This window comes from Cydia strobilella, chromosome 2, assembly GCF_947568885.1.
Source record: "Cydia strobilella chromosome 2, ilCydStro3.1, whole genome shotgun sequence".
In the NCBI taxonomy this organism is placed as follows: Eukaryota; Metazoa; Arthropoda; class Insecta; order Lepidoptera; family Tortricidae; genus Cydia; species Cydia strobilella.
In genome coordinates, this window is record NC_086042.1 from 28,727,393 (window position 1) to 28,742,101 (window position 14,709).

The window sequence follows — 14,709 nt, forward strand, 5'->3', positions numbered from 1 at the left end:
GTCATAATCTAACAAACCGTTGAAAATTGTTTGTCCTGATCTGTCATTTTGATATCTGTGTTTATTAATAAGGGACAAAATTCAAAAAAGGTTTGGTAAGTTTTGTGAACACTCGTCTTCTACTTCTTCTCATAGGTCATAGGGAAAGAACTATTTGACTATTTGTATACGAAAAACGAAAACGAAACGATTTGTAACGAAAACTAGTGCCAGGCAAAGATATTATAAATTAGTTACTTGAATGTTCATGTGATTCATGTCCATAATTATGTCATAATGACGTTTTAAAATGAGAGCGTAACTTTGATTGAATGGCGGCGGCTTGGTTCGTTTTGCTGTAAACAAAGTCAGCAGTAAATAAGTATTTAAAAAAATGACATTTTTGCTACAAACTAAAGCTACGTTTCCACCAGAGATATGCAAGGATGCGAAGCGAGGGATGATTTTGTACCTATTCTCGCTCAGCGCAGCTCTAGTCGAATTTTTATTGAATCAAGAATCAAATGTTTAAATTCAATCAAATGTTTCTTGGTTCTTGATACATTGAGTGCCGGGAATTCCTCCCTGTCCGAAGTCGCTTTCCTCTACAAAGAGAAGCGAGGGAAAACGCTGGGATCGGCTACGACTGCTACGAGCGTAGCGCTACGATAATGTTCGTAGCCAATGCGTTAACAAACACATCCCTCTAGTCGCTACGCATCCTCCGATGGAAACACCATTATTAATGACGACCGGTCTGGCCTAGTGCGTAGTGACCCTGCCTGTGAAGCCGATGGTCCTGGGTTCGAATCCCGGTAAGGGCATTTATTTGTGTGATGAGCACAGATATTTGTTCCTGAGTCATGGGTGTTTTCTATGTATTTAAGTATTTATATATTACATATATCGTTGTCTGAGTACCCATAACACAAGCCTCCTCGGGCTTACCGTGAGACTTAGTCAATCTGTGTAAGAATGTCCTTTAATATTGATTTATTTATTATACAATATAATTATTGTGTACACTACGTTTGTGATTCTACGTTATTTAGAACTCGAGATATTAATGATATACGTATAATTCAAAATGGCCGCCATAAAATTAAATATGACCGACGGAGGAGTTGGTTCCTATCAATGGACCTAACAAGTACCTGAAAAAAAATTGGTGCTTTTGTCCAGCGTGTCCACATTATCACCTGAAACTGCCCTACTAATAACTATCAAGTCTATGACAAAGTTCACCCACACACGGGAAACGGATATTTGGACACATTTATTACTACGTCACCTCACTAAGTCGCCGCATGAATATGCTATAAGCAATCCAGCGGTATCACAGCTTGTTACGACAGAGAGTGCTTTTAATGATACCGTAAAATGTGCCAACTTTACTCCCCAATGGGTATTTGTGCTTAAATAGTTTTTATATATGATAACGACATCACCATTTAGGTGTTACAACATGATAGTACTGATGCTTTACTTTAAATCGGCATATCATCATTATCATCATCATGTCAGCCGATAGACGTCCACTGCTGGACATAGGCCTCCCCCAAGGCTCGCCACTCCGACCGATCCTGTGCCGCTCGCAACCACCGAATTCCCGCGACCTTCACCAGGTCGTCGCTCCATCTCGTTGGAGGCCTACCGGCAGTTCGTCTTCCGGTACGCGGACGCCACTCCAGAACCTTCCGGCCCCACCGGCCATCAGTTCTGCGAGCAATGTGCCCCGCCCACTGCCACTTAAGGTTTGCAATTCTGCGAGCTATGTCGGTGACCCTAGTTCTACTACGGATATCATCATTTCGGCAATGGGCATATAATAGTATATAAACATACTTACTCGTACCACAATGTACACAGTTAATAGTTTAATTTAACTTATAACTATGAATGTATATTTGTTTGGGTCAAATCTTGCAAGTTAAATTTGACCTACTTCCCAACTTCCAATGAAGCGTAAGTCGGGTGGCAATGCAATATTATGGTACCATCGAGCTGATCTGATGATGGAGACAGGAGGTAGCCATAGAAACTCTGTGATAAAACAACGCAACCTAATTGTGTTTTGGGTTTTTAGAATTGTCTCGATAAGTATAAGTTGCTTGTGGAAAGAAATGTACAGTCAGCAAAAAAATTTTGTACCAAAAATGAAATTTTTGCCAAAAACTTGTTTATGATATAAGAGACAGTCAAGCAGACAAATCGCCTTGTGGTAAGTAATTATCGTCGCCTATGGACACCTGCAACACTGTGGTACTTCCTTTGTTTTTTCACATTTTTTTCTTTTCAAAACACATCTTTCATTCATTCATTTATTCCTTTATAAAACATAGTTTTACATGTCAAATACAGTATTTCATATTTACAACTATTTACATCTAAGTTACATAGCAAAACACATCAGTATGAATATAATATTAGGTATAAGATAATTATGTCGGGTAGGTACAATTATTATTTAAAATTTATTATTTATAGGTTTAAATGATTACAGTAAGTTCATATAAGTATATCATATCACATAATCATGGTTAGTTAAATTCTTATTTTATATTTCTATAGCTTGGGATTGTGAACCAGTTCAAGAGTGCACGCCGTCAAAAAATTCGTCAACAGAGTAGTACGCTTCAGACATAAGTTTAGCCTTAAGTTTATTCACGAAACCTCTTTTACCAGTAGCACTTTTAATCTCTAAGGGTATGTGGTTAGGGCCTATTGAGTGGAGACACTTTTTAGACTTAGCTAGACGCGTACGTGGTGGACGCAGTTCGCCTCTTCGCCTAGTATTATAGTTGTGGGCGTCACCGCGCGTCGGGAACTGTTCAAGGTTACCTCTCACATCTCTAAGTGTTCCCTCTGTTTCCATAGCACGCCATTCGTCACGTCTCGCGTGATTTAGCGTTAGCTGTTCTGACGCATTCTACATCTCTGTTTGCTCAGAGTTGGCTGCGAGTGTTTTATTTATGACGAGCTTTTAGAACTTGTCTCGTTCATTTATCTACAGGAGCGATGTTTAAAGTTTAAACTCTGATCTTTTTTCGATATTAAGTTCTCTCAGTCCTGTTTACTCGTAGGTACATCAACATCAATATCTTCTGACTTCTAGTTCAAATGCCGCTCCAATTCTGTGGCCGGATTTCAATAAATTGGTCTAATCATTTTACAGTTTAAATGTATTTATATTTTATTTTGAACTATTTTTTTAAGTTTAGGGGAAACATACTCTGTTATATACGCTGACTTATTGTTGGGTCATAATTTGACATGTGCAAAAATTACACAAGAATATTTTTTTTTAATTTTTCTTCTGTTGTATTTTCAGTCTTCACAATTTTCTGTATTTCACAATTTATCGAGATAGGTAGATTAGATAATATGTATAGTATGTATGTGGTTTGTACCTACCTACTGTGTGTTAGTTTTTTAAATATTTGCTTTAAGTATAACACGTCGGCGGTCCCAAGAAACGATTAACAATAGATAAACACAAACAGTCTCGGAACATTATTTCTCGATCGGCTCTCGAAATCCTGCATACATTAGACCCGAAGTCACAAAAGCACTTACTTGATCCTGTTGGGATAAGAAGCCTTTGTCGTTTTTGTCAGGTATCACTAAATACATTTTATCATCGTCTATGGTATTTTCAGAATGGCCACTGTGCCTGTGCGGTTTCTGATGAATTTCCCCTTTCGAACGCTTCGGCTGTAGAATGAACACTGCCAGGGTTTTTTCGACGTAGATAGTAGTACCATCGCCCACACTGTTAACTGACAGTTCGTAAATCTTATTACAAAAGGCGTAAGGTCCACCGACAGTTATGAGTGTTGCTGTTTGTACAGATGGGCAAGTTGCGGGAAGTTGGGAAAGTTCTCGGAAATTTCACAGAAACAAAGGAAACTTTATTTTAGAAATGGATAACTTCGATTCCAATACAAAAATATGAGATATTTCCAAAAAAAAAATCATGTGGAAATTTAACGATTTTGGAAACTTCCCGACGGCAGATCAGTAGAAAGTAGGATTGTTAAAAAAATTCGCGTTCGGGAGAACAGCAACTGTTTTGTGAATCTGTCGTCTTAATACCCGGCTAGTGCAGTCTGGGTCTGGAGGTTTTGGAAATCATGTATCAATTGCTTTGCGGTGAAGGAAAACATGGTGAGGAGACCGGATTAATCCCAATAAAGAATGACTCACGTTAGACCGGGCCGTGTCCGGGCCGGAGCTTCCGGCGCTTCGTTTTCTATGGAAAGCACCACGTGATCACCTGTCATGTCATAGAAAAGTAAGCGCCGAAAGCTCCGGCCCGAACACGGCCCGGTCTAACATGAGTCATCCTTAAGACGAAGTTAGTCTGGGTTGAAAGGTCAAATGCCAGTAGCTTTCGTTAAAAATTGCCTACGCCAATTATTCGGATTACTTGCCAAGCGGACCCCCGGCTCTCATGAGCCGTGGCAAAAAGTCGGCCAACGAGAGGAAGATGATGATGATATTGATGATAAAAGAAGCAATACGCTGATATCGAGATGTTATCTTTCTGAACAATTCTCTGTTACAGTCTGAATGTATCAGCAAAAATGATATAAAGAGCGAACAAACTTCCGCCGGGACACTTAAGTATGAAATACTACATATTTTTCCGGAAGATCGAGCTTCAGCACATATGAGATAACAGTTAAAAATAAACACCCCAAATATGATTTTTAGCCAAAGAAAAACTAAGGATAGCACTGCTGTAGCATTTATTATTAACGATACCAATATTGCTAGCACACATGTTACAAAATTCTTAGGACTATACATAGACGACAAAATGAATAGGACAACTGATAATCACTCTCACAATCACAATTTTTCAAAGCACAAAAACGGTGCGTAAGATCGATCTGTAAGATGCGAGCTGCAGACCATAGCAACTTCACTTATTAACCGTGCCCGATTTGTACATTTTAGAGACTACAATATTCGTAAAAAGAAATCCACTTCTTTACGTTGCGAGTGCACGACATTGTGATAAACTTTACCTAGTTCCTGGCAAATGGCGCCGAAAATCTGTTACGGTTTGCTAAAATCACTGAGGTTGGTAGATAACGAGGTAGTTTTTAAGAATCTGTTGGTGAAGTTTTTGAATGAGCACTGTTTTTACTCAATGACTGAATTCTTTAATATTATAATATAAATATAAGCAATGACTTGTATTTTTTTTTTTTCAATTATTTTACATAAGTAAGTAACAAGGGCACAAGAGCACTTGTTGAGGGAGTTCCTCCTTAACGACTTCTCCGGACGAAGCCACGGACTTCGGCTAGTATTCTTATAAATAATATTTATTAGTTCTACGGTCCATAAATCAATTTGTTTACGGCTGGATACTTCTGAGAAAGGTTAATTAAAGCTTACCTTGTCTGTATTTTACTAAGTGAATTGAAAGTGATATTACATTTTCCAGGAACCAAATTTTATTCATTTAATTCATGTAACGCAGCGTCTTACGTAAGGGAACAACTCGCGAACGCGAAGCGAAACGGCGCGCGGCGGGCCCACGGCGTTCGCGTTCGCAACGAGATCGCCCACGTAGGACACTTCGATAGGTATCAAAGGATTGATTCACCCCGCGCCGTATCGCATCGCTTCGCGTTCGCGTGTTGTTCGCCTACGTAGTACGCTGCGAAACGTTTTACAATTAATTTTTAAAAGCAAACATAAAAGGTAAACTTCCGCGTACCATTTATAAGTCTACCGTTTAACTGAGGCAGTTGGTAAGATGTTATTATGACCAGCTATGGAATGGTTAAAGGCTTGGCTGCACAAGCTGATTTGTATATGTTAAGTACATAAATTTGTCTCTTTCACCTTCTACTAAAAAAATTCCGGACGACTTTTTTTAACAACTGCCTCAGATAAGTGATAGAACTATAACAGAATTTAAACTGGTATTACATTATCTAAATAACCAAATTATATCCTTCCCCTCAAGCAAACGTATTACAACTCATTTTTAAAAGCAAACATAAAACTCCGGCTTTCGCGCAGCATTTAATACTTTATAGCATCCAAAAAATCAGTTCACCCTACACCAGTTATAAATTACCCCGATATGTAACAGTGACACTGCTCATCGTTTATTCACGACCTCGAATCGAGCCGCTGCCACACAAATGTGGCGAATTTTCCGATTATCATAATAAAGTAGGATGAACCCGTCCCTTTTGCCCCAGAATATAATGCCGTATGAGAGAGTGGGTACGAGTAATCGATCCTGACTGGTTAAGAGGATTTAAAGTTGAAGATAATTGCCAGCGAAATGTTTGTTTGGTGGCTGAAAGGTTTTTTTGGTTGAGCTTTAATGTGATCTAACACGACGGGTGGAGTTTTTTGATACTGATCCGGGTGTGACGTGTTTATTATGCTTTACATGTTGATGTGTAAGTAAGGAATATTGTAATGTAGATTTAAATTTGGGCCTCATATTGTAATGAAAGTTTTTACGGTACTCTGCTTTAATGAGCCCTAAAAATTCTTGGTAAATATGTATTTAAAGAAAAGAGAATTGCTTTGTAGTGACTGGCTTACTATAACTGTAAAGGTCATTTAGTTATTATTAGCCTTTCTCGGTAAAAGGCTAGACAGACTTTTTACCAAGAAAGGCTGTAATCTAGATGATAATGTAAAATCTGTGTAACTCATAACTCTCATACGTTTAAAATATAAAAGAGTGAATAGGCTGTTACTGAACCGGTGAGCTCCATCTTAGGCCCTGTCTTCACTTTCCATCAGGTGTGACTACGGCCAATCGCCGATCAGTTTATAATTAAAAAAAAAAAAAAAACAGCAGTAAAACTGAGAATCCGTTATTCGTTATTGCATTAAAATATAACTTTAGAGTTTTTAGAAGCACATCGTACACATTTGACTAAGGAAACTTTAAAGTTTTTAAACTTAAAAAGTTACCCTGGTCAAGTGGTAACCTTTGTATAATAAAGTGGCTTCTGTCCGCAAATTCGTCTGCGTGAAATGATCATGATTATTTATAAAAACTACCCTGTCCTTTCCGGGGTTTCCATCTAAATCATCTAAATCGGTTCAGCGGTTTCAGCGTGAAGAGTTAACACACAGACAGTTACTATCGCATTTATAATATAAGTAAAGATATTAGAATTTTGATGTAAAAATAACACCAGATCTGTCCACAAAAAGACGGATAAAGTCTTCATCTTTTTTACCTTTCGCCATTTTTGCAAGCCTGACCGTGGTTCCAAAACTCACATCAAAAGTAACTCACCCAAAACACAAGAGGGTCAGAAGGTCCCGAAAGTGATATAACTCCAGAACGGCCACTAGGTACCCCAATTCTTTCAGCATTTTGCATAATTTCATATATTATTTAAGTGACGACTTCGTACCATCGTTTGCATATTTGCATAATCCGACCCGCCGTGTACTGCCGGAATACTAATTCAGTTTTCAAGTTGGATGGCGCTGCAAAGGATAATAATGACATTGGATGGTGACCTTTTTTGAGGGTCTTTAAGATATGTTAACCTTCATAAGTATCGGAGAAATGTTGCCTACGAGGTAGAATTTAATTTATCGAGTAGGGCCGGAGTATCCATCGGTAGGTACGTATAGGTAAAAAAACTTTATTAAAGCCCTTCTTGCGTGTGTGTGCAGTTTGTAAAAAAGCTAAAAAATACATAACCAATTATTTTAAGATATCTTGATTGAACTTGTTAACTGTAAATGCGTGATTTTCGGTTAGATTTATTTAAATTATATGTAATTAAAAAATTGTCTTGGAAATATTTGTTCAAAAATAATACAAAACTCTTTTACGTTTGTATATGCAGTGGTTGTCCTCTACTACTACTACTACTATGTAATAAGCTGCATTTTTGATGCATAAATAAATCAATTTTCATTTTCAATGATAAACTCCTCCTTTTTGAAGTAGGATGAAGTATGAGAAGATTCTCATACATAATTATACATATTCGAACTTAAACTATCGTGAGACATATTTCAAAAAAATTAGATCAGTACGGTTTCACTCACTATGATTTTTAGTCGCTTCTGGCGACATGTTTCGGATTCTTTGGGAATCCTTCCTCAGGCACGAGTGTCCGCGGCGGTTGTACGTCGTGCACGAGTGAAACCATACTGATCTAAATATCATACATATTGTCATCTCTTATTAAAACCGAATATGAGCCATATTCTTGTAACTTGGAGTCCCATTACTAAGAATCCAGAAAAATCCTATTCTTCCGAGCCTATTCAAAAACCTTCTATAGAAGCCATTCTAATAACTGTTTCCATAAGAATGCTCTTAATACTGACACAGTGGAAAGACCTTTTTAAACAAAGAAAAAAAATGCGAATTGAAACCTCGTGACACAATGTCGGAGCCGACCTGACATCATCAGGGAATGGGGACGCGAAATAATAAGGCTTAGGGGTGGAGCAAGGTGAAAGAGAAAGCGTTGTACAACCTTATATTGGTTCTCTGTCTTTTCGCCGAAAATTGTATTGCCGAATTTCACTTACCAACCAACTTTTCGCAGAAGTCTCATTTGGCCGAATTTCATTTCCCAACTTTACATAACCAAATAACCTAACCCAACCTAGTACGTCATTTTCATTTCCCAACTATGGGGTTGGGAAATGAAATGGTTGCGAAATAATTATTAGGTAAAAGTTATTCGGCAAAATGAAACTTATGCGAAAAGTTGGTTGGCAAGTGAAATTCGGCAATACAACTTTCGGCGAAAAGGCAGGATCCCCCTTATATTACTTATTATACAACATTTAATATTTAATGGGGTTTTTAAATACAAAGTATAAGAATCTAACTTAGGCTTCCGACAACAGAGCGGGTTCAAGATGCCATTGCTATACAGTGCAGAAAAAATTAAAGGGCCCTGGAGGGAATGTACGTCACACCCTAAGTTAGCTCATAGGGAACGTTCTTTTATTTATTTTTAAGAAACAAAACTGAATTCGAAGATTTGTTTTTAAATTCGCTTCCCTCGTCCGGGAATCGAACCGACAAAAAATTCAAAAAAATACTAAATACGCGATTAAATGGATATTTAATATTTTGTACGACAAAAGAGTGTGACACCTAGTGTTGGAGAAATTTTAACATGAACTGTATAGACTAGTGGAATAAAATAACAAGTTTATTTTTTATTTTTAGTCGTTTAGCGAATTAAAAAAAAACTGTGAATCTTTGTATGGAAGGATATTCGAGTCCGTCTAAGCTAAATTTGCACTTAGTTTAACGTAACAAAGTGTGTTAACGTAACTTAAATTAAAAACTTATACATACAAAATATGCATGAGTGTTGTGTAACACTCGGTTGGAACAAAATATATTATTATTGATAAACGTAATATATTATTGATAAACAAATAGAACCAAAAAGCCTTAATCGACAAAATAATAATTATCGAAACTGCTCACAAAATTTCACAAATCAGTTCAGAAATGCGACCTACAGGCAGGGAGAACAACATAAGTAAACACTTTTGTACAAGCTGAAACTGATACGCTTAGCTTGAGCTTCACACTCGCTTAGTCATTCAAAAATATGAAATTCAAGTGAAAAAATAATACAAAAGTACTGCATACATGTCCGGGACTCGAACCCGGATCGTCGCTGTTACCACTTGTTTCTAAGCGGTTGTTCGCCAACTGCGCTACTATAGGATATACGTAAGTCGGTAAAATTATAGGCTACTTATTCTATAGAAGGAATTTAAACAAAAGAGGGCCGTGACGGGTTTTCGTGACGGCAAAATCTTAACTTTTTTTCGCCTAGCCCATCCGCCAACCGTCCGATAAGGAACTTCGTTCCAAAAAATGCCCTAAGTCGTGATCGCTCGACAGAGTGTCCAGAAGGCTGGCAGCATTGCCCATCCGGATAGCAATGCTGACTGGAGCAAAATAAGCTCACCCGAAGCCTTAAGGAACTTTGCTCAATCCTTATAGAGGCAACTTTCTTATTAAATCTCAAGATCCTATCTTTAAAATCTCCTAACTTGCACCACCCTCGCAGGCAGTCGTCGGCGCCAGCCTTTGTCTAGCATGTTTGCTCCCGTTTTTAAAATTAAAACTATGTGGCCCGGAACATGAGCCCGTAGTTATTTGTCGCAACAACATTTTTCTAGGAAGAAATTGTTCGGCCTTTCAAGCTTTTTTTAAGAAACTGATGAAAAGAGTTCAATCTCAATATTGGTATCGGAATAAAGAAGAATACCGGCTTTATCTTTTATCCTAAGATGTCAGTTTGTAATTGACAACCAGCTTTTTAATAGCCAAGTAATCGATATCCGATATCGGATGACTCCATTGCTGCAGAAAATGTCAAAAAGGTAATTTTTATCGAGAAGTTTATAATACATTTTTGACGTTTTCGGTAGTAATGAAGTCGGCAGTATTACTGCAGCAGTATTTCGGGGCGACGCTACTGCCGACTGCATTACTATATGTCGGCAGTAATATATTATGTTGGTGTAGCTTGGTACCTTTCTTAATTTATGTTATTTCATTTGTCTTGTTCGCATCTTCAGGTGGGTTTGGTTGTATACCAACAATGCTAAGAGTCACGCGCTTGACAGCTCAACATTTTATTAATTATGGAACAGAACAATAAAAAAATATCTGCTTGAAATAATTGCGTCGTTGAAACAAAAGGCTCTTTTATTAAGTTTTATCTGAAGAAAATGGCAAAAAGGTAATTTTTATCGAGAAGTTTATAATAAATGTTTGACGTTTGCGGTAGTAATGAAGTCGGCAGTATTACTGCAGCAGTATTACGGGGCGACGCTACTGCCGACTGCATTACTATATGTCGGCAGTAATATAATATGTTGGTACCTTTCCTAATTTATATTATTTCATTTGTCTTGTTCGCATCTTCAGGTGGGTTTGGTATATATTAATTCAACAATGCTAAGAGTCACGCGCTTGACTGCTCAACATTTTATTAATTATGGAACAGAACAATAAAAAAATATCTGCTTGAAATAATTGCGTCGTTGAAACAAAAGGCTCTTTTATTAAGTTTTATCTGAAGAAAGTCGGAACTAATATGCATAAAGAACGGGATGAAGCTTTTCACTTTCCGCGGGATTTTTTCTTTGGTTCTTTTGTGATTTTATTCACTTTAATATAATAACGCGCAAGTTTTGCTTACTTGTTTTTGCACTGCATAAATGTCGGACAATAAAGGCCTTAAGAAATAAAATGGGACTTTATAATTGGGATGATGAAACATGTTGAATTTTATACCAAAATCTAGTAAAATTGACAGCAAATGAGCAATTTATTGCAATAATGTGGATATTAAAATAATATATGGAACGGGAAGAGTGAAAAAGGCAGACAAGAAGAGCCGACCCTATGGGATAAGGCTTAGGACAAGAAGACTAAAATAATATATAGAAATGATGAAAAAATACAGGATCTAAAAGTATTAAAATATAAAGTTTTTTTTAACTTCCAAAAAGGAATGAATAACTGTCACATTTTTGACATAAAATACCGTGGCAACATTTTGGTATGGAATTTTTTTAGTTGACGTTATCTAAAAATTTGTTAGACCAAGTAGTGAAAATGTTACAGTATGTTGTATATTTGTGATCTACTCACAAAGCCCTTTCATTTGGTACCCCACATTGGTGGCCGACAGTTTACTGGTTTTCGCATCGACCCGTGAGTAGTGGGCCGCCAGTTTACTGCTTTTCCATCCGACCATTCACGGGTTCACCGCCACTTGAAGGGTTATACTCTTACCCATACTCATTTATTTATAATAATATTTCATATTACACGTATAATAGTATTTCATATAGAATAATTGTAATGTACATCACCGCCACTTGAAGGGTTATACTCATACCCATACACATTTATTTATAGTAATATTTCATATTACACGTATAATAGTATTTCATATACAATAATTGTAATGTACATCACCGCCACTTGAAGGGTTATACTCATACCCATACTCATTTATTTATAATAATATTTCATATTACACGTATAATAGTATTTCATATACAATAATTGTAATGTACATTTTAAATTTGGTGGAAATTAAAAGCATCCCATTTCAATACTCGTTACCGCTCGTTATACAAACGAAAGCTTAATAACTTTGTTAATATTGAATGCATTTAATACAAACCGCACTGTCCCAACGTACCTTTATCAGGCCAATCCGAATTACTGTATTGACCGGTATCGGTTTGTGTAGTTGGACAAACACAATCAAATCCAATTTATTCAGAACATTCCATTGTTTAATTTTGCTGGTGTGCAAAATTAGTATTTTAGTATATTGGTGGTGTCATATATAATTTATTTCTCTGTTTTATTCTATAGATATAGTTACGAGTATCTTATTATATTATATTATCAAAAGTATTTGCCACCCTGGAATAATTTCCCAAATAGAGATGATATATGATGGAATTTTAGGATATTATCCGGCGTTATCCCCGTAGTCTCGGAGAAGACTGGCGAAAGTTGACATCAACATCTTCTAGGCGCGCGAGTTATGCGAAACTCCGTCAGTCTTCTCCGAGACGACGCGGACAACGCCGTCCTCGAAACGTCGGAGGTAAATTTAAAACTTATGTTTTGAATAATAATGAGTAAAAATGGTGAAACTGTTCGCATTCAAAAGTATGTGCCACAATCTAATTCTTCTACATATGTGACCTTTTCAACCAATAGGTCCATTGTCGCTTGTCGATAAGGTTGATTTCAAATTGAAGCTATATGGAAATAGCGCCTTATTGACAACCGACAATAAGTACCCTTTTGGATGAAAATGGCACATATACAGATATCTCTTTTGTTAAGCTTTTAGAAAACGGTAGAAACTTTTGACGCATAATATGTTACGCTACTTATGACGCTGACGATACATACAAACCAGAAACAAAAGCGTAATCCGGAAACTTCGTAACATAACAAACAGTCTTAATGTTTCGTCAAAGCAGAGTTTGTAATTACAATTAAATTTTCTCCGCACTCAAGTCATGGCAGTGTAGGGTATGGGAACAGTAAAGCAGGCTTACCCATTGAGGGATAGAAGAGAATTGCCAATATAAGAAAGTCTGGTGTGAAAATAACTACTAAACGATGAACTGAATAACTGGTAAATAACAAAACATTTTCTAACAATAAACCTGCACTGCACAGAATCAGTTAATGACTAATAATACGACGAGGTAATATATGATGAAAAGGATACCGATCGTATCCGAAACACCACACTGCGCGTAAAAACCCGCGTTGCTGACGTCGGCGAGAAGACTGCTAGGCTCAAATGGGACTGGGCCGGTCACGTCTGCCGCATGCATCCAGACAGATGGGCTAGCGTAACTACCAAGTGGATGCCAGAAGAGGGGCGCAGACGCGGCTGGCCCAGACGGAGATGGCGGGACGACCTAGACACCTTTCTCAACAACTGGACGGAGGAGGCATTATATCGGGAGTCGTGGAAGACAAGGGGAGAGGACTTTGCCCAGCAGTGGGACACCATAATAGGCTAGTAAAATATTATAGATTTATAGGCCCGTGAAATCCAAGGAGATACAATCCTCCACCTTACAGAAAACCGCAGCCATATAACACTAGACATGTGTCCCTGCCGGTGCGTAAGGTTTGGAGTTGAAGGCGTACATAGGCTACGGAGACTGCTTAACATCAGGCGGGCCGTATGCTTATTTGCCACCGATGTAGTATAAAAAAATAAATAATAACTGTATGTTCAAGAGCAATATGTACATTTAATGGAAATTACTATTCTAGGTTCATTCTTGTGAAAATCGGCTAGGATCAAGGCACTAGGATCTTAGACACGATTCACACGATTTTATGCCTTCACCTGAACCATCAGATAAGCATTGGTGTCGACTACCGATTACGTCGTGGCAAAACTTGCAAGCTATTGATGTTTTCCATATTTGAATGTACTGATTTGTATGTATCGGAAATTGCTTAACTTAAAAAAGTCACTTGCAAGCCACAGTCATTTTCTATAATCGAATAGGCTACTTCACGTAAAAAGGCTTGTGTCGAAAATTAAATTGTAACAAAAACTTATTCCAACGTACTTTGAGAGTTGTTCCACAAATTCTGTTCCATTTCGTTGTTAGACGGTAACTTCGTAATATGCAAATGATTAAGTCACAAGTTGAAAATGTGGAACTCAAGGAATATCTTCCTTTGGATGCCGTTTTCTTAACTCAAAACCACTGGCAAGGTGGTTTAACAATTCGTTTCTTGTAATTAAATATTTTTACTTTTTATGCAATAAATGATATTGATTGATTGATTGATTGATTGATTGATTGATTGCATTCTGGTCGATTGACAAATAAATTATAGTATCAAAAAAATGCCACTAAACGCAAGTAGCAAGTAAACTGTACCTGTGAACTCTCAATAAACACTAATCAATGTGTAAGAGGCCCCAATGTGAAGGTGAGACACACTTACCCAGCAGTCACACTTATCCGTATTGACTTTATTAAATATATACCTTAGGAACTACGATTAATATTAAAGTGAGAGATTATTTTATTAATAGACCATTCTACACAATTGACGAATATTTTGCTAACGTACTTGATTAAAATGATTCTAGGAATATATTGTAAAGTTGACTTTTTTTATATTTACATAATAACAATATTTGACAT

At 37.2% G+C, this 14,709-nt stretch overlaps 1 protein-coding gene across 1 annotated transcript in view; it reads right to left on the reverse strand.

Moving 5' to 3' along the window:
* LOC134755156 (protein madd-4) overlaps positions 1-14,709 on the reverse strand; it is a 504,570-nt gene that overhangs the window by 58,452 nt on the left and 431,409 nt on the right. The window lies entirely within an intron of this gene.